This window comes from Elgaria multicarinata, chromosome 1 (genome assembly GCF_023053635.1).
Source record: "Elgaria multicarinata webbii isolate HBS135686 ecotype San Diego chromosome 1, rElgMul1.1.pri, whole genome shotgun sequence".
NCBI classification, from domain to species: domain Eukaryota; kingdom Metazoa; phylum Chordata; class Lepidosauria; order Squamata; family Anguidae; genus Elgaria; species Elgaria multicarinata.
The window spans coordinates 106,209,012-106,228,540 of NC_086171.1; positions in this window are offsets into that span (position 1 = coordinate 106,209,012).

A 19,529-nucleotide genomic window follows, 5' to 3' on the forward strand; every position below is an offset into this window, starting at 1 on the left:
AGCCGAACTGAAACAATTCTCAACTACCTCTATCATCATCCTGGTAGGCTCCCCCCGACACATACACACATGCACACTTCTGCCAGGCATCACCTTTCCCTTTATGTTTCAGGGTTGGAGGTTCTGGAGATCTGACTGGCCACTGTCTGTACATCATTCACCCGGGAACAGATTTTGAGAGAAAAAGCTTACTTCCACTAGCTTAGGCTAAACTTGACACTGAATGCAGATGGGTGTAACTTTTCCTGCATGGTTTCAGACCTGAGAGTTAAATGGCTGACTGAGGGCTAAACTACATGTTACATTAAATACACAGCGTGCAGGTGATCTTCATAATGTTCAAATAAGCACATGAGGCCCTGATCCAAATTGGGACCACTGTGCCCAGGTAGAGGAAGTTTACATCTTCCCACCCAGCCATTTCACCCCTCTAAATTCACACACACACCCCAAATATAGGCAGGGGCTAACAGAACAAAAACTTTCACTGGCACCAATGGAAGTTTTCTTCTTAGAGAGCCCCATTGAAATGCACCGCTCCTGTCACTTCTGCGTTGTCGCCTCCTGAAAACAGGACGTAATGAGGCCCATTCAGTCCAGCAGGAAAGAGCAGCAACCGGACTTTTTTTTGGGGGGGGGGCGTTGCGGCACAAGGAAGGCCAGAAGGGGCGCAAGACGCGAGAGAGGCAGACAACATCATGTGAGGAATCCGTGAGTGCCCAGTAAGGAGCGTGCAGTAAAATGCTCGTCGGATGGAGCTTTGAGTCTCTGTGTATGGTAGATTTTTTGGGTGTGTGTGTGTCAAATTTAGAAGGGATAGTGGCTGGGTGGAAAGATTTAAAACCTCTCCTACACGTGCATAATGGTATTAATCTGAATGAGGGCCCCATGCACTAGGAAGTAAAAAAGAAAGTGGTGATCAGCTGGTATTTAACATAGTGTGTACTTTAGCCCTGAGGGCCATGCTAGATATGAACATGCTGATATGGGTCGCTTTCGCTCACAATTATTTTTTACTTTGTTTTTACTGAAAACAGCCTTTGAAGGCTGTAAAGTTGATCACGGCAGCATGGAGGGGTGTGGCGGCTTTTCAGTAAAAAAAACCCAAGGGCTAATATAGTAGTAGTAGGGGAAATGTTCCATACATCAGCACATAGCACATCGTTTAGCCTTTAGTCAGCATCTTTACTCCCAGTTCTGAATGGCAGGAGTCATTCTTCCAATCCAGCAGGTCAGATTTTCAACAGATAATACACTCCAGCTGGTGTATTGAACGCTCGTATCAGCTTTCCTGTTGGGTTTTCCTGCCCTCTTGCATGAACCCGGCCTGCCGCAAGCTATTTGAATTCTACCTGCTTGAAGAAAAACACGCCTATTGTGAGACTTCAAGGCTGTTCAGTAATCACGAGAATGAAAAATAATACCTGTGAGGTTTTACCTTATATGTTAGTGGCAGAATCTCAAACTAGAAACCTGTTGTTGAGGCAACTAGAATATATCAAGGCAACTAGATGTCTGTTATTGAGGGCTGCTTCACACATTATGAATTGTATGTATCTACATTAAAACTGCTTCCCCCAACCTGATGGCCTCCAGATGTGTTGGGCTACAACTCCCTTAATCCCCAGTATTTAAAAAAAGTTGCAAGTCAACCTCACTGTGACTTGTAGATGCAGAAAATGCAGGTTGAATCCCAAAGAGTCATGATTGCCTCTAGTTCTCCAGCATATGTAAAGATAGTGCGAAGCATTTAGTTATGCCTTGTGTCATGCAGTTGTAAGGAGTAGGAGAGTATATCTTTATGTGTGTTTCGCAACATTTATTTGTTTACTTATTACAGTTGTATCTTGTCGTTTCTCCGAGGAACTCAGGATGGTATACATAGTTCTCTGCCCCCATTTCATCCTCACAACAACCTCATAAAACAAAAAAGGGGATTGTGAGGAGCTCCAAAAGGATCTCTCCTTTGGGGCATCCAAATGGCAAATGGGGTTCAATTTAAGTAAGTGTAATGTGATGCCCATTGGGGCAAAAATTCACAACTTCAAGTATAACCTGATAGCGGTGACTAACCAAGAGAGAGATTTTGTGATTGTGGTGGATGGCTTGATGAAAATGTCAACCCAATATTCAGCTATTGTAAAAGGGTGAACTCCATGTTAGGCATAATTAGGAAGAGAATTGAGAATAAAATTGCCAATAATATACTGTCTTTATACAAATCTATGGTGCAACCACACTTAGAGAAATGTGTGCAGTCCTGGTCACCACACCTAAAAAAAAGATATTGTAGAGGTGGAAAAAGTGCAGAAAAAGGCAACTGAAATGATCAAAGGCATCTCCCCTAGGAGGGAAGGTTACAACAGCTAGGATTATTTAGCTTGGAAGAAGGAGGGTAATTGGAGACAAAGAGGTCTAGAAAATGATGCATGGTGCAGAGAATGTGGATAGGGAGACATTTCTTTCTCTCTTTCATAATACTAGGACCTAGGATCATCCCATGCAGCTGATTGGTGGGAGATTCAGGACAGATAAAAGGCAGTACTTCTTCACACAGCACATGGAACTTGCTACCACAAGATGTAGCGATAGCTGCCAGTTTGGATGGCATTAAAAGGGGGTTAGATAAATTCCAGTGGGAAAAGGCTCTCAGTGGCTATTACTGTTGATAGTTATACATGACTTCCAGTATCGGAGGCAGTATGTCTATGTACACCAGTTGCTGGGAAACATGGGCAGGAGGGTGTTGCTGCACCCATGTCTTGCTTGTGGGTTTCCCATCAACAGCTGGTTGGCCACTGTGTGAACAGAACGCTGGATTAGATGGCCCCGTGGTCTGAGCCAGCATGTCTTCTTTATGTTCTTAAGTATTCCAAAAGAAAATGGCTAGTATGCAGCACTGAATAAATTAAGCAGAGTTGAGCAGGTTCTATCTTCAAGGACTTCCCTTAAGTTCTGTGGGGCAAATTAGATTGCTGTCCTGGACATGTGATGGAGGGGGTTGGGACCTCGTCCGCCATCCTGAATATCGCATTGGTAGCTATTAATACATTAACAATAGGTCCTTTCTGACTAAAGAGGAAAGTTCTGTTGTATCTCTGCACAGTAAGTGATGGATTGGTTTGGCTCTTGCGGCATCTAAGTAAACTCACTCTGCTGCTTCTTTTATTTTCACGCCTTGGTGGGGAAGTCAATTTGAAATGCATCCTGAGTCTCTGGGTCTTTTTCATCTTTGCCATGTGCCAGCGATGGAGTTATATAGTATCTACTTGTGTCCTTCTCATGCCTCTGTCCAGAATTAGTTTAGGGCGCACGGGGGGCGGGGAAAAGGGGGCATTCAAGCGCTTTGGCGTTACTTCAAGCTAAAGGACTTAAGCAAAGGAACCAGTTGAGCAGTCAGACCCTGTTTGAGAAGATGTGAATACATGGGATGAGCTAAAAGGCAAGAGACTTCGAAAGAGTTCCTTTCTCCATTCATTGCAATGTCTGCAGCTAATTCTTGTCCAGCTCCAGGGTTTTAGAATGGCTCTGCTCTGCAACTTCTGGGATACCTGCGAAGGCATTTCCCTGCCTGCTACTCAATGATCAACAGAACTTTGCAAAAGAACTCCCCCCTCCCACTGTCGTTGCTCTCATGAACACCTAAGAACCACTCCGTAAGAACAGAAAGCTTGCACTTGCATCACTTCTTCACATCAAGTTGGGAATTTTACGTCAAGGAGAAGGACGAGGAGGTATCAGCCAACTGCAACGTCTACAAAAGCTCCCTCCAAGCCTTCCGCAGCTATCGGAGAGAGGATGTTTTGATGACAACATCCCAATCTTCCAGCTGAAGGTTATGTGAGAAAACTGGAATAGAACAGATACGCACTCATTTACATTTCACAAAGTATCACCCAGATCATGCTAAGTTCGTGGCACTGCTTGTCCTCTGCTTTTCAGGGATACACGGAAACCTAAGTGAGAGGGGGACGTGGCTTAACTTAGATGCTTCTTTTGCCATTCCATTTGTTTCAATCATGGCACTACTGAAACCATCTCTTTTGAGCAAGACCAAGAGCACTAATCAAACCAATGGTTCATCAGACTCTCTTTTCCTGGCGCACCAGACATCACACCAGCAGCCTACCTGAATGTGTAAGAGCTTATTGCATTTTTCTTTTAAGAGTAACAACTCTCTCAGCACCCATGCCTGGAAGAAAAGAAAATCATAGATTCAAAAGCTTGTTCTGCATGAGTTGGTCTGATTTAAATTTTGTCTTTTTTAAAAAAATTCCAAATCCTTGCTAGGTTACTTTTTTCAATTAGAAAGTTACGGTGGAATCAGTTTCTCAAAACCATTTCCACCTTGAAATTACCAGACTGCTTTCCTTATGCAGGGCTCTTGGGCTCTGCAGCTCTTATTGCAAGAAAATAAAACTCGATTTAAGTTCCAGTCAAAACAAAATCATCTGAAACCATTAAAGTTGCAGCTTGCCACTGGTCGCTGTGCCTTCCATCACACCAGCCAACTCTGCTGCTTTCCAAGTAAAATCTGACCTGTTGACCAGAATATGAGGTGTTGACTGAATTGGTATGGATGTGGCTTTGAATGTGAAGACGACTCTCTATACCACATAACCAAATTTTCTTAAACTGTGCTTCTGGACCTCTTGGGCTGTGAATCATTCTGGTGCCACCCTGCCTAAATCCGTAGACGTTTTAGCATTCAAAATCTGATTCAGCTTCAGTCGGGGTTGAAAAAATCCAATCCCACTTGGAAAAAAATATCGATGCTGCCCTTAAGCATGCAAGTTAGACAAGCTAAGAGTTTCAAGTTGAAGGTGGAAGTCCTTGAAAGCATGAGCTACAGATAATTTGTAACTTCTCGCTTTCATTAATGCATCTACTGTGGTCTGGAAAGTACACTTCTTCTTTGCATGTATGAGAAAAAGTTCCATGTGGGTCTGCCTTGCTCTGTAAGTGTGTGTCGTTATGCAATATTGCCTTTGGGTGTGTGTATGATGACGCAAAATGTTTTATTTGTAAACTGAGCCTTTAGCTGCTTGGCCCTTGTAAAATACAACATGAGCAGTTCCAGGGCCTCTGAGAGGAATTTTGTCAGGGGGTACAAAGTTTCTTTGGGGCCTCTTCTCTTCCACTAGTCATTCTGTTTTTATCCACTACGGTTTCATGCCATGAGCTGTAGCCTATAAGGTCAGAAAGGGTATGGAAGACGAGAGAGGGGTGGAGTGGAGCACTCCATTAATTTTCTGCATTTAAGGCCTTATGCTCTTATACTCCTCCACAATAAATATAAATAAATAAAAAATAAAATAAGAGGATCAGAGATAAGAAAGCCCATTTGAGTTGAACATCATTGTTTATGCTACCATACAGATAAGGAGAAAGAATTCACATTGAAACATCCTTTTATATTGCAATGCAGATCAGATCATCAGAAGACATAAGTATTAGTAAAAAAAAAAAAAAGGTAGATAAACTTACTATTTACTCTGAAGAGTTGGGGGCAATACATAAGCATTTGTAAAGTGATGCACACATCCCAATGTCACATATACACTGATGGGATCTGAGCCTGTGGTGACTTCTCTATGAGGAAAGGTTATCAAATCTGGGACTAGTCACCGCTGCATGTCATATTCTCCATCCTGTCCTTGTGGTTTATCTGCTTTGGGAGAATGAGAATTTCACTGGCACTTTCTGCGTCCTTAGGGAGGATGTGGCATTAAGGCTTGTGAACCTTAACTCCCAATTTCCCTGCTTTTTGGTGCTTGGTTGGAAACTGCAGAGCCTTAACGTTGTTTTTGTAAACCATAGGTTTTTTTGTGTAATGAATAATATGGATCGTAATTTCTATGAATTACGAAATATAAAACTATGTAGGCTTACACAAAACGTGAATGCTAGTCTTCACACAATATATGGAAACATTTTCTGAGATCCCAGGAAATTTCAGGCTCCTCTCCTTTGGGGGTCCTTTTTTGACCCCGGGCCCAGGTACGATGTACCCCCTGGACTCCCCTCTCATGGGCCCTGAGCAGTTCACAAGTGGAGAACAACACATGCATTGTGCATCTGGGAGGGGGGGAAACTAAATAACACCAATTTGGCCGCTCGTTCCCTCCAAACCTCAGATCGTCACAGCTGTGGGATGGGAATAGCAAATCTAGACAGCAGAAGGGAGCACAGGCTTTTCTGTCAAAAAAGCCACAGCACTGGCGGCCATTTGGCTCATCGAGCCTGCCCTCTGCCCTGCCTTCCTGTGCTTCCAGGGACCAACCCTGGACCTCGATCTGCCCCCAGAATGTCTCCAGCTTCAACCCGAAGCAAGGTCACCAACGACAGATGGAAGAAAGAAGGTGATGACCTCAGAGCAAAGGGAAAAGATGCCGTTTCAGGGAAAGCCCGTGGTGCTGCGAGTTGGTGGCTGTGTCGAATAAACAACACAGCGCCACTGCACAGCTGCTAAGGGGTATACAGGGCATATCGACAGCCCCTTAGTAACAGACATTGTAGCTGCCAAACAACAGCAGGATCTACACTACTGCTTATAACGGTTTACAATGGTTATGACAACTGTTCAGGCCCAGGACACATTACTTATACCGTTTTCATAACGTTTTTAAAGTGTTATATCCTGCTTGGTGTAAATTGGGCCAACGTCTTAGTTATTGAGGCACAAGCTCTTGAAGGAACTCCACTTTGTTAACTCCCCCAGCTAGCTCAGACGGATGAGCTCATGAGTCCTTTGCACTTAAAATCTGCTCAGGAAGCTAAAGATGTTTGTTTGATTCTATTTCTTTTGGGTTCAATTGAACAGAATCGGGTATAATCTTTCACGGAATGTGGTTTCTTGAGTAAGCTCCCCTAACCCTGCCCCCACTTTGCTTGTTAAAGCAAGCAAACCTTACTGTCAAGGGTGGATACAGCTCTTTTCAGATGTTGTTTATAGGAGTTGTGCTTGGCTTGTTTCCATAGTGGTAGGTTTGCTCTGCTTCCATGAAGATTCTTGCACCCTGGGCCTTGGATGAGCTCCTGGCTGTTTTTACAGTGGTTATTATGGCTGTAGTTAACGATGTTTTGCGTCCTCTTGGCCAAAGTTCATCTTCTTTTGGAAAACAAGAAGTTACATTCAGGAGCCTTGTTTAACCACACTTATCTTTACAAATAACGGAGGAGTCCTAACTGTGTAAATGTTACTGTGTTGAAGGAGGGGCCTTTTTCTCCTGACGGATATACTAATCCTAGCCTTTGGGGGTGGACAGAGCTTATCTCAAATGTGTGGTGGCAGGATAACTATTGACACTTGTCCTACATCTCTGAGCAGTTAGACGTTGCAGGGGGTGAAGCACTAACATGGGTTTAGTTCCCCTTAGGAGAAAGTAACCGGAGGTTTATGGCATGTTGTAATATTTGACCTTATTTATAAACTTACAGGGTGAGTATAGGTGGAGGCAGACAACTTAAGCATTCCAGTGAGCAGTCGATGTCCGCTGTTGTTGCATTTGATCTCCAGGGATAGATAGCCAACTCTCCAAAAATGCATGTGTGTACAAAGCCCAAACTTAGCTCTCTCTGTGTCTGTTTCTTCCCTCTCAAAACCTGCAATCTATTGGGTCATTTCTACAAATACACAGACCTAGATTACATCATTCTTAGGTAGTAGTGGGGGAAGAAAGGCAAGCCCCCTTTCTAGTTATTTCCTAGCCATTCAGGGCTTCTCCAAACGTGCTATTTATAGTATGCTCCATTTCTGGCTGCTGATAGAAGTTTCCATGTCAATTAGATGACGCTGTAAACAACAGGACATCTCCCAGGGCTTCCTCCACTTATTCCATTGTAAAATAGATCAGAGAAACGATGGAATGAACCCTTAATGGCGTGAAATCAGCAGCATGTAAAGCTGGTGTTGTGCTATGAATTTGCTGACTTTAAACGGAGGGGGAAGAGGATAAAATGCCTCCCTGCAACAAAGGGAGGCAGATCTGCTCTCCATGTGACTTCTCAGAAGTAAGTCCCATTTGGCTCAATGGGGCTTACTCCCAAGTAAGTGTGATGAGGGTTGTAAACTTACAGCACAGTCTACTCAGAAGTAAGTCCTGGCTTTCCTGGGGGCTGTGAGGAAACAGATGAAAACAAGACTCCCTCCTCCTTTGCACACATGTCTGGGAGGGAGGGAGGCACACCCTCAATTCAACCAACCCTGTCTGTTGTTTAAAGGAGCCCAGAAGCAACAGGATTGTCGCCTCTCTCCTCCCATGTAATCCAACTCATATCATAGAATCATAGAGTTGGAAGGGGCCTACAAAGCCATCAAGTCCAACCCCCTGCACAATGCAGGAATCAATGTACATGGGGTTCCCTGGTAGTCACCCTTCCAGGAACTGACCAGGCCTAGACCTGCTTAGCTTCATCAAGGTTGCAGCCTCCCATGGTGAAGAACCAGGAATCACAAGTGCCAGGTAAACAACAGGATGTCCCTTAATATAGGGAGACACCCTCAGAAGACTTAAGGAAAATATACGCTCCCATGAAAACTTATCACCCGAATATCCCAGCTATTAACACTCCTTTGTCAGATCCAAGATTTTAGCCTGGGATTGCTCAAGGCAACCCACAGTGATAGCGCTATTAATTGAAATGGATAACACTTGACTGGTAAAATAGATGTGATTATTTTATTGGACCATCGTCTGTTCATGTCTAGTGTCTGTACACTTCCAGATTATAACAGAAGTCTTCATCAGGCATGTACAGAAAAGGGTTGGTTACTTTTTTCAGTTCTATCTGAGCATCAATTGATCATCTAATCTGTGTGGTGAAGAGTTTTGAGTAATTAAGGATGCAAACCTCTGCACGTTTAGACAGAAAAAAGGTCCTACAATTCCCAGCATTGTAGGACTTTTCCCCCCTGTCTAAACATGCATAGGATTGCTCCTTTAAAAACATCTTGTATTCTGATGCACAAAGAAGATAGTTGAGCATTTTCAGAAGTGTGGCTATGTTAGTCTATTGCAGCAAAAAGAACGAAGAGACTTGTGGGACCATAAAGGCTAACACATTTATTCTAGCATAAGCCTTTGTGGACACTGTCCATTTCATTAAGAGAACATGCCAGTTGCCAAATTTTCTGCACTTACGTGTTCTGCTTAGGTCTTTAAGCCCTAGGAAATGCCTTGCTAAAATTTAATACAACCCAAAATATGTGGGCACAGAAATCTAGAGGCACAGGTGGGAAATTGAGGGGAAATGAACAGCATTTTTCCTTTTTTATATATATAATTTTTATTAAACACTAAATAAAAAATACATCAACATAAACATCACACACATAAACAAATCATGATACATGACAAATTACATGATTATTTAAGTGTTAGCATATATATTTTATCCATAAACATAATCAGAAAAGAAAACAAAGTGCTCTCCCTTCCCTTCGGGATCATTCCTGATTCCAAAACCTTAAGACCTCTTCTGGAGGCGGTATCCCACTTCCCTTAAAAAACACATAATCCAGTAACTGTCTCCAAATCCCCTCAAATTCATTCGTTTTTGCTATACCTCTTCTTACTTTAAGATTACATGTCAGTTTATCGTTAATAGCAATATCCCAAACTTCTTTATACCATTCTTCAATACTATAATCTCCTTGAGTCTTCCAGTTCCTTGATACAATTAATCTTGCAGCAGTCAGCAAATTAGTTATCAATTCTTTAATTTCTTTGGTACACTTTACATCTTCATAAAGTGATAGTAATGCCACTCTTGGTGTCTCTTCGATCTTTATGAACAGCATTTTCCCCCCTCCAGAATGTCTTGGATATTATAGGCTTAAGAGAAGCATCTCATTGCTTGGCGCTTGTCATATTCTGTAGCCTCTAATGCAGTGTTGTGGGATCTCTCTCAGCTGGAGGGCTGCGTTCTGTTCCCAGTGGTGAGCAAACAAATACCACCATATTGTAGCTTAAAGTGCTTGCTGCCAGTAACTGAACTTTAGGAAAGTCAATTCAACCTTTTAGAATGAGGGGGGTGGGCTTGGGGACATGAAAACCCCTGAAAACCACTCAGTGACTGGCAGTCCTGAGAAAGGGGGCGGGGCTAGGGCAGTGGTTCCCAAACTTTTTCAGGTAACCGCCCCCTTGGTTCCACAAACTCATGCCCAGCGCCCCCTACACTACACTATAAAAATCATTATTCAGAATAGAGGTTTTCAACGACCCACTAAGGAAGATAATAACAATAAAATTCAAAACTGTAACAATTAATTGAATATTTATTCAAAATCCAATTACATTTTTTTAGTTTATTCAATTAAACATAATTGATGAACTTGATCCAGTGATATCATCTTTTCAAAGTCTGATAGTCATTTAGCAAGAATATTAGATATCACATTTAGTAACTAGGGTAGAGTACCTCACTCTTCTGTAAATTCTTAACGCTCCTCTGGATCCTGCTGGTCTGGGCGCCCGGGCTGAGCAGCGCCGGGCAGAGGAGCTGAGCTGAGGAGCTGAGAATGAAAAAGGGGCCATGCTGCACATGGCCCCTTCAAATGGGAAGCACCCGCCACAGGCTTGCCGAGGGAGGGAGGGAAAAGTGAGGGAACGCCTCTGTTTTGCAGCCAGCGTGGCAGGGCACACCAAACAGGGTATGTCTCTTCATTAGAGTTTTGGTGCTTTTTGAAACATTTCAATTCACCATTAAAAGGACTCTTCTTAAACGGTATTAATACATGTGTGGATTCTTCCCCTATATGGCTTGGGACCAAACTACCTTCTCCCATAAAAATGCCCCTGGGTTTTAAGACCTTCTGGAGAGGCGCTTCTCGGAAAAGACCACCTCGAGTGCCCCCCTGCCGCCCCTTTGCCTCTTAGCACCCCCCTGCCACCCCCTTGCTTCTTAACGCCCCCCTATGCAATCCCACCCCCCCAAGGGAGCAGTACCACCCACTTTGGGAACCACTGGGCTATGGGAATGGGACATGGCTATCTGAGCAAAACCAGAGGGCCGGGTTTGGCCCCTAGCCCTGAGGCTCCCCACCCCTGCTGTAATGCTTACATTATATTTCTTATGTACCTATATCTCAAATGCTTTACTTATCTTTTTTTTTAAGGTGTGCATCTTGTTTAGGCTTAAAAACACATGGGATGATACACAACAGGGAACTGTGATAGCCTGTGGCTCCTTAGCAGATGTTTGTCTGGTAGAAAACATGTGCTTGCCTTCTTGAAACTTGCAAAACAGTCTCTGGATTAACGTTCTCTATGTTTGCTGATGCATTCTTGTAAATCTTTCTCAACTAGTAACTAACACATTTTCACAACAAGCCCATAATATTCCAATGCTCTCTCCTTCAAAGGAAACTGACTTTTGTAAAGGTCAATCTGATGTCCTGCTGTTTGGGAAATAGGGTGGGGTGGTACAGCTCTCAAACTCCAGCACACCAAGAAAGAGAAATGAGATCTCTGTCTGATCAATTGAATTTATTTTCTCACCAGCACCACACCCTGGGTGTATTTTTTACCTTTAAAGAATTATTATGCTTTCCCTCAAGCAGGAACTTCCAACTGTGAGAAGACCGGGGATTTTCCACTGCTCTCTCATCTTTGGAAATGGTCCACATTGTTTCCCAATTCCTCCTTTGTCAATGGTAAGCCCAAAGAATCTGCATGGAGTGACCTGATTCTAGCTGCTGCACATATTGCTGCTAATTTCAATAGCCTACTTAGAATTATAAGGAGGGTTCACACATCAGTTTATAAGCTACACACAGTAGCTTATTTTGAAAATAGCCCACTGTGCCCTGTCACATGATTGGACAAATAAGCTAATGTGCGTTTTTAAAAAAATCCCTAACCCCTCCTCCCTCTATAGTCCTCCTGCCCAGGCAGGCAGGTATCCCAGCTTCCTTTGCAGTGGAAACCATATCCTGCTGTCCCTCATGCCACTGCGACATCACCTGCCTCTTTCTGATTGGTCTCCGTTGTGTGAGAGGGCCTCTTCTTCTGTCTCCTGGTCTATGCTGACTCAGCATCGACCCTTTGCCGCTTCCCCAAACATCCACTGCCCCACCCACACTGCGTCACCCTGATTCTCAAGGCCTTCCTTCCTAGTCGTGCCCACCCTCCCACTGCCACCCCACTTCCCAAGTGGAATTTCCAAGCCCTTCCCTTCAGTTGTGTGCACCAAAAAGAGGGTAAGAAGTCTAAACCCTTGAAAGTTTGCAAGACTGGGACAAAATTTCGTACATAGATTCCCCTTATGGTTTCCCCCATCTCGGTGGGAAATGTGGGGATTGCACCGCATGTGAAAGTCTTGGGGAGGTGTGCAGGTGAAAAACGCTTTGTAAGTTGCAGCGTGCTTCTCCAAAGGAGGGATTCAGACGTACTCAGCAGCGCAAACCGTTATTTAGGCAGATGTTGGAAACAGATCACCCAAGAGGAGCAGAGCAGAGCAGCGGCAACAGGATTCACCGTTCTTGCCAAGTGACTGTGGGCAATCTCTTTAATCCGGATGACACACTAATCCACAATGGGGAGAATAACTCTTCTTACACACTCTGGGTTACAAGGGTGGCTAATTTTAGGCAAATCAACCGCTGTGGGTGGGGGGAAAACAGCACACAGTCATCATGGGTAAATCAGGAAAATAAACCATCATGGATTAACGTGTCATCCAAACCCAGTCATAGGGCCAGGTTCACATGTCATAATGGTTATAAGCTACTCACAGTAGCTTATTTTGAAAATAAGCTACTGTTACTCCTACATAATTGGACAAGCCAACTATATGTAGCTTCCTTTTCCCACCCTCACCCCTCCTTCCTCTACAGCCCTTATCGGATGGGATGGGATCTCAGCTTCTTTTGCATTGGAAACCAAATACTGGCCTCCCCCTGCACATTGGAGCATCTGGGCAGGCTCTTTGGGGAATTCTGTCAGCTATTCTCCTGCTGTGACATAAGGGAAGCAGCCACCAGGGCTTCCCAGAGATCTCTTCCGCCTGGTGTCTATCTTTGAGGAGTCCTCAGAGCGAGGCACTGGGCAGCCAGAGCTCCAGAGAACTCTGCCAGCCGGCCAGTGGCCAGTGTGGTTCTCCAGAACACCAGGCACATTCATGCCTGACTCAGACATCCTCAGAGCGAGGCATAGAGCAGGCAGCAATGACCTCCGCGAAGAGTTGCGCCAGCTGTTTTCCTGCTACAGGCAAAAGGCCAGTACGGCGCTCTGGAGTGATCCCTCACCCTATAACTCACTCTGAGAGGTCCGCAGAATGAGGCATAGGGCGGCTGGGTGAGGTGGGGGGATGTAGCCCTCCTGGTGTTGCTGGACTTGTGCAATGCGTCACCCTTCCAAATCTCCACCCGAAATGGGGGGTTCAGCTGCCTCATGGAAAGACCGGCCCTGCCTCCAGCAAGGGAGCGCCCACTGCCTGCTTGAGAATTGGTTCCATCATCAAACTGCTCTGACTGAGACAATAGATGACACATTCTTCCTTGTGGGGCCTTCATCTATTTATTTTATTTATTTATTTATTACATTTTTATATTGGTCATTAGCCGGGGCTCTGTGGGCAGTGCATCTTTAAAAACATAAAATAACCAGTATCAAATAAATTAAAATGTTAAAAGTTTAAAAAGGCACCAAAAACCCAGGTAAGTTACAGTCCAGGGAAAGCCTGTGTGAAAAGGTACGTTCAGGAGGCGTTGAAAGAACATTACATTTTCCACCTCCCAAACTCACGAGGGAGGGTTTTTGCAGAGAGGGGGCGCCACTACAGAGAAGGCCCTGCCGTCGAGGTTCTTCATGGCGACATTCTGTTCATTCCGGAAGGGCCAGCAAGACCTCCGCTGAAGATCATAGCTGTTGTCTGGCTGTATATAAATGAAGGGGGTATGCTGGTCCCAAGTTGTTTAGAGCTTTGTAGGATAACAACGTAACCTTGGCCGGATCTACACTAGTCTTATAACGTTGCTAGTGTCCCTTTCTAACGTGGTTCTCTGTATCACGGGACACACTAGCGTGACTTACGTTTTGCTGCAACGGAACTTCAGGGCACATGGTTCCAACCTTCCGTTGTTCTCCCTCTTCTGTGAGAGCTGCTGGGTTTGCTCCGCCCACTGCCTGCCTCATTCCTAGCCAGCAGTGCAGGGCAATAGTCATAAGCACACACAAACCTCCTCCTAAAACAACTTAACACAAGTCTCAGGGAATTGCCTGAATGCATAGGAGCCAGCCACTTTGCTGAAGCTAAGCTGGGCTGGGTTTGGATGGGAGACCAAATTGAAAAGCTTTAGCAGCAGCCCCATTTAAGCTCAGCTGGTCATGAGTTTTGGACTTTGGACCCTTGTTAATTTTCCTGCACAGAGCTACAGCGCTCCTTTGAGCGCTCCTCAGCTCCTTTGCAAAGAGGGGGGAAATGTTAAAAAAAAAGTCATAAAAAATCAACCGATGACCCAATTTGATTCAAATTTGGTATTTGAATTACTGTGCCAATTTTGGTGTCTTTATCTATAAAGCTTACGGAGATGTAAGCTTTTGTTTAAAATCCTGCTCCTGCGCCCACAGCAGCGGCTGGGGCAAATCTTTTGCAAAAGGAGCACAATTAAGGCAGAATGCATGGGACTACTTCACAATCAAAGCAGATTCTAAGGTGGAAAACTTCTGAGTCCTTTGCATGCAATTGTCAGTGACTGCACCGTATAACGCTGGTGTGATTTATCTGCTGTAGCAGATAAGATAGCAAACGGGGTGAAGGAAGGAGAACAGGAAGTGGGCGGAGCAAACCCAGCAGCTCTGAGAAAGGGAGAGGAAAATTACCGGTAGAAGGAGGCACATGAATCTGTAGCCACGCTGGAACTAAGAAATAGGACCTGTAAGTACAACTCATTTGCAATGTTGGAGACGCTGTGCGTCACAGTAACCCATTCAAAATGTTAGAATAACATCAGTGTAGGTTCCCACCTTGTATGTGGCTCAGTAGCTAACAATAGGGGTGAGCAACCTTTCGCCCTCAGACTATTTTCAAGAGTCCTTTGGAGCAATCAGTTCAGGACTATATCAAGAGTGATCTGTTCCTGGAGAGGGAGAGAAAAGGGGATGGCAGAGAGAGGGGGGCCCTGTTCCCTCCTTTTTTTTAAAAAAAAAATTGTCTGTAGCTCCACAGCTTTGCAGATACAGATAATAAAAATAAAAAATGGAAAAGGACCAAGGCAGCCAGAGGAGGACATGAGGAGAGGGGGCAGGGACTCAGGGCGAACCACTTCTACTCCCTCTGGCTGTCCATTCCTCCCCCCCACATTTCTTTTTATTTTTATTATCTGTATCTACTCAGCTGCGGAGATACAGATAATAATAAAAACATTCAAAAGGGGGTGAGGAACGCCCCCATTCCTCTCCTCCCTCTCCATTTTTAAAAACTTTTACAGGGGCACAGGGGCCACCCATGGTGACCAATCAGGGGGCGCCATGGGCTCTACTGCCAAAAAATTCGAGGTAAGTGTCCGACTTTTTTGGAGTGGAGTTTCCAGGGTTTGCCCCCAGATGGCTTCGCAATGGCGGCTGCATCCTGTAGATGACGTAAGTAGTAAATCAGAAGTAAATCCCACTCGGTTTAGTAGCTTTACTCCCTACTAAGTATGCGTAGGGTTAGCTCCTCACAGCACAATCTAGATATTTGAGGTCAAGGGGGCTTCACTCCCAGGCAAGCAGGGTACAGGATAGCAGCCCAGACTGACCAAACCTAAGTACTGAAGAGCAAAGCAGAAGGGAACCAAACTGCCCCCTTGATCCCACTGAGATGTGGGGAAGGCTGACAATCCACAGAACATCTCTGCTGCTGAGAGAGGCTTTGCAATGTTCCAAGTAACCTTGACAGAAGAGGAAGAAAACATTTCTGTGACTTAGAGCAAGTGTGTATATCTTGGACCACCATCCACCCAGAGCCTGCATTTCACAAGCAGCCACCCAGTGAGCCCGTGTTCCAGTAAACAACACGAGACAAAGATTTGAGCAGCCCAGGGCTGTCCAGATGCTTTAAGAAAGGGTTTGGGGAAGGGGGGGGGGGAACGGGAGGAGACAAAATGTCCATTTGGAACACATCCGTCTTCCCAAGCCCAGCTTAGGTATCAAATGAGCAAGTAGTTTTAAGTTCACCAGAGGACAATCTCAGGATTGAATCGCTTCTCTCCTCCATGCATTAAAGAACCAATTGCGGGGTGGGGTGGGGGGGGGGAGAGATTGCCAAGTTTTCAATCTGGACTGTGGCTGTGCTTTTAACAGGAACTCGATGTGCAGGCAGCTTAATATAATAACATCTCTAAGCAGTTCACAAATAAGAATATTAAAAAACTATTTAATATGCACTGTTTGAAAACAATTGGAACTAGTGCTGTGTTGAAACCCCATTTGCCCTTTTTATTTTTCCTTGCATTTTTCTGTCTCCTTTGCAGAGATGTTGAGAAATGTCTCAAGGTGCAGGGCTTCAGTGCGTACCTTACTATTAGTAGGGTGACCATATTGTGGTCTCCTGTATCTTTAACAGTTGTATAGAAAAGGGAATTTCAGCAGGTATCATTTGTATGCATGCAGCACCTGGTGAAATTCCCTCTTCTCCGCAACAGTTAAAGCTGCAGGGGTGCTTCAGAGTGTTGTCATGAAAGGGCAGTAAGGATGCTTCCAGATAGGGGAATTGTTCCTCCCCACACACACCCCCACAAAAACCTCCAGAGAAAGCTACATTCCAGTGAATGCAATGTGCTTTTTTTGGCCTTGAAGATTTATTGTCTTTTGCATGCAGCTTGGCTTTAAATTGGCTTGGTATTGCTAGGGCAACCAGATTCTCATGAAGGGGTTAGAAAAGCTGCAGCCACTGAAATTCTCCCTTGGACACCACTCTTAAAGGTACAGGAGCCCTGTCCTCCTTAGCAGCTGTTTATCCATGACTTCCCCAACCTGGTGCCCTCCAGATGTTTGCACTACAGCCCCCAGCATTCCTTGCCATGGGCCATCTGGAAGCCACTAGGTCATGGAAGGCTGTTTTATCTTAATGACTGTGTTGCTATTTCTAGGCTTCGTTCTGGTATTGAAGCTGAAAATCCTCAGAGGCTTCTTTACATTTTAGTAGTGTGTTGAGGGTGTGTGTGGAATTCTACCCAACCACAGTATTACAGATTTCCTGTCCACAATGTTCAAGATAATGGGAGAAGCCACTTTTCATGGAGTTTTCACCTCTGATGATATGAGGATCTCAGGCGATTCTTATTGAGCTAACAGCTGGTCAAAGTGAGCTTATACCCCCAAAAAGGAAGACTACTGCAGGAGGCGTACAGTTGAAGTCGGAAGGTGGGGGAGGGCAGAGGAGAGACACGGATTAGCTCTTTGAATGAATGTTAAACGGCAGGATTGAAATGCATGCTGTAAAAATATGCGGGCAGCAGACACAGGAGGCAGTGTTGAATGTCTGTTGCTCAAGACCAGAGACAAGAAAATCCATGGTACTAGAGAGATGTGACTGAGCCCAAAATTCATAATCTGACCTTGGCCTTGATACGGAAATTGAGCTGCATCTCCTGTGCAATCCCAAGGAAAAAGAGGGCAGCAAGAGAGAAACTAATAAAATAAACAAAAGGCCTTTTGGCTATGTAGCGCTGTCCGGGAGTGTAAATAAAATCCTTGCATATGCATTGCCCTTGGTCTGAATGGAGGAGAATGGTTCGGCCTCTGGTCAGGCTGGTACATTCCAAACTGGTTCATGCCTAATGACAACCCAGAGTGCAGGGCATTGTTGAAAAGCGGGTTGTCATTAAATGTGAACCCTGTGCTATGGTTTAACTATGGGTTGTCAATCTTGAACAACCCAAAGTTCACAACTCAACAACAAACCCTGGGTTCTGTTCCTGGGTTGATCATGATTAACTCTTAGGGCCTTGCTAGACCTACCGGATAATCCCGTCGGGAGTCGGGGCGACGGTGCGCTGCAGCTAGCGCGCATCGTCGCCCTTTTCCAGACGTAACACACGACGGGGCAAGGGAAAGCACCATCGCGTCCAGCACCACCAAAAAAGGTAGGTTTTTATTTTAAAAAAAAATAAAGGCTCCCCCGGTCCCCCTGATTTCCCCCCCACAATGCCTGATGCCCCCCTGCCCGCTTGCTCGCCCGTCCTCCCCCAGTCCGCCAGGTCCTGTCCCCGTCTGCCATGCCCATCCCTGTCCTCCTTCCCCCCGTCCGCCATGGCCGCCCCTGCTCGTCATGCCCGCTCGTCATGCCCGCCCCCTCCCCGCTCGTCATGCCCGTCCCCTGCCCGATGCCCCCTCCGTGCCCCCCGTCCGTGATCCCCCCCCCGGCCAGATGGGCACAGCGCTCCTATGGAGTGCTGTGCCAGCCACGGACCCTGTTGGACCTTCTGCAGCCCCGGCCTCAGGCCGGGGCTGCGGAAAAGCCGGGCCATAAGTGAATCCGCTTATCCCGGTTCAAGGGAGGACTTAGCCCGGCCTGACCCCGGAATCCCCTGTGCGTCATCACCCCGCGCTAACTCCTCGTCTAGCAGTTAACTCATAGTTAAACCAAAGCACAGAGTTCACACATAACAACAACCCACAATTTAACATTAGCCTATGATTCAACAGCAACCCATACTAACTCAAGCCACACGCAAGGTTGTCGTTGTGCGAATGAGGTCTCTCTCTTCAAGTAAAACGCGATGGGAAGGCATCCTTTGCCTTCAGTGATATCACAGTGTAGTCAAATCTGACCAGCCATGTGGTGACTGCCACAGTGCACCAATGGGAGATCCCCCCTCCTAAGCCTCATAGCTGCATGCAGGAGTGTGTGTGGGGGGGGGGGGTGTGATTTTAATCTGGATAACAGCTGGGGAGGGGAGGGTTAAAACTCCAGTCCCTATGTGCTGCAGTCCTGAGGTTGGATCCAGACTTAGTCATACTTAGAGTAGACCCATTGAAATCAATGGAACTTAAGTTAGTCGTGAGTCTGGCTCCACCCCTTGATGAAAAATTGAGCTCGCTCATAGCTGTAATTAAAAAAAGAAGGTAGAAAAACAGATACAGATGCGAATGATATGTTGAGTGACACATATAGCCTGACCATCAAGATCAGTGAAATTCGGAAACTTGAAACTTCAAAAAGTATACTCCCTTATCTTTCTTTTTTGTGATAAGTCACCATATTCTACGCTGTTGGCAATTTCACAAGTGTGTATATAGAGCACTGTAGAACGTGCCCTAGATTTCCAAGGTCTCTGTTCTAATCTGTAGCATTTTTATCAAAACAGTTAATCTATCCTTAAAATTGATGATGTCCCTGCAGTAGAGTGATCAGATGCAAAGGGAAGTTGGGGCCACAGCCTCTTCATAGCTATATAGCAGAGGGAATCTGTACAGGCAAGCTGTTCTCAACCTGCATAACTGCCACATTTTCTCTCTTTCAGTTGTCGAAGGAATTGGAGCAGTGTCTGGCCTTGTGTCACCATCACCTTTGCTCTTCCTTTTTCGTGGAGCAGTTGTCTT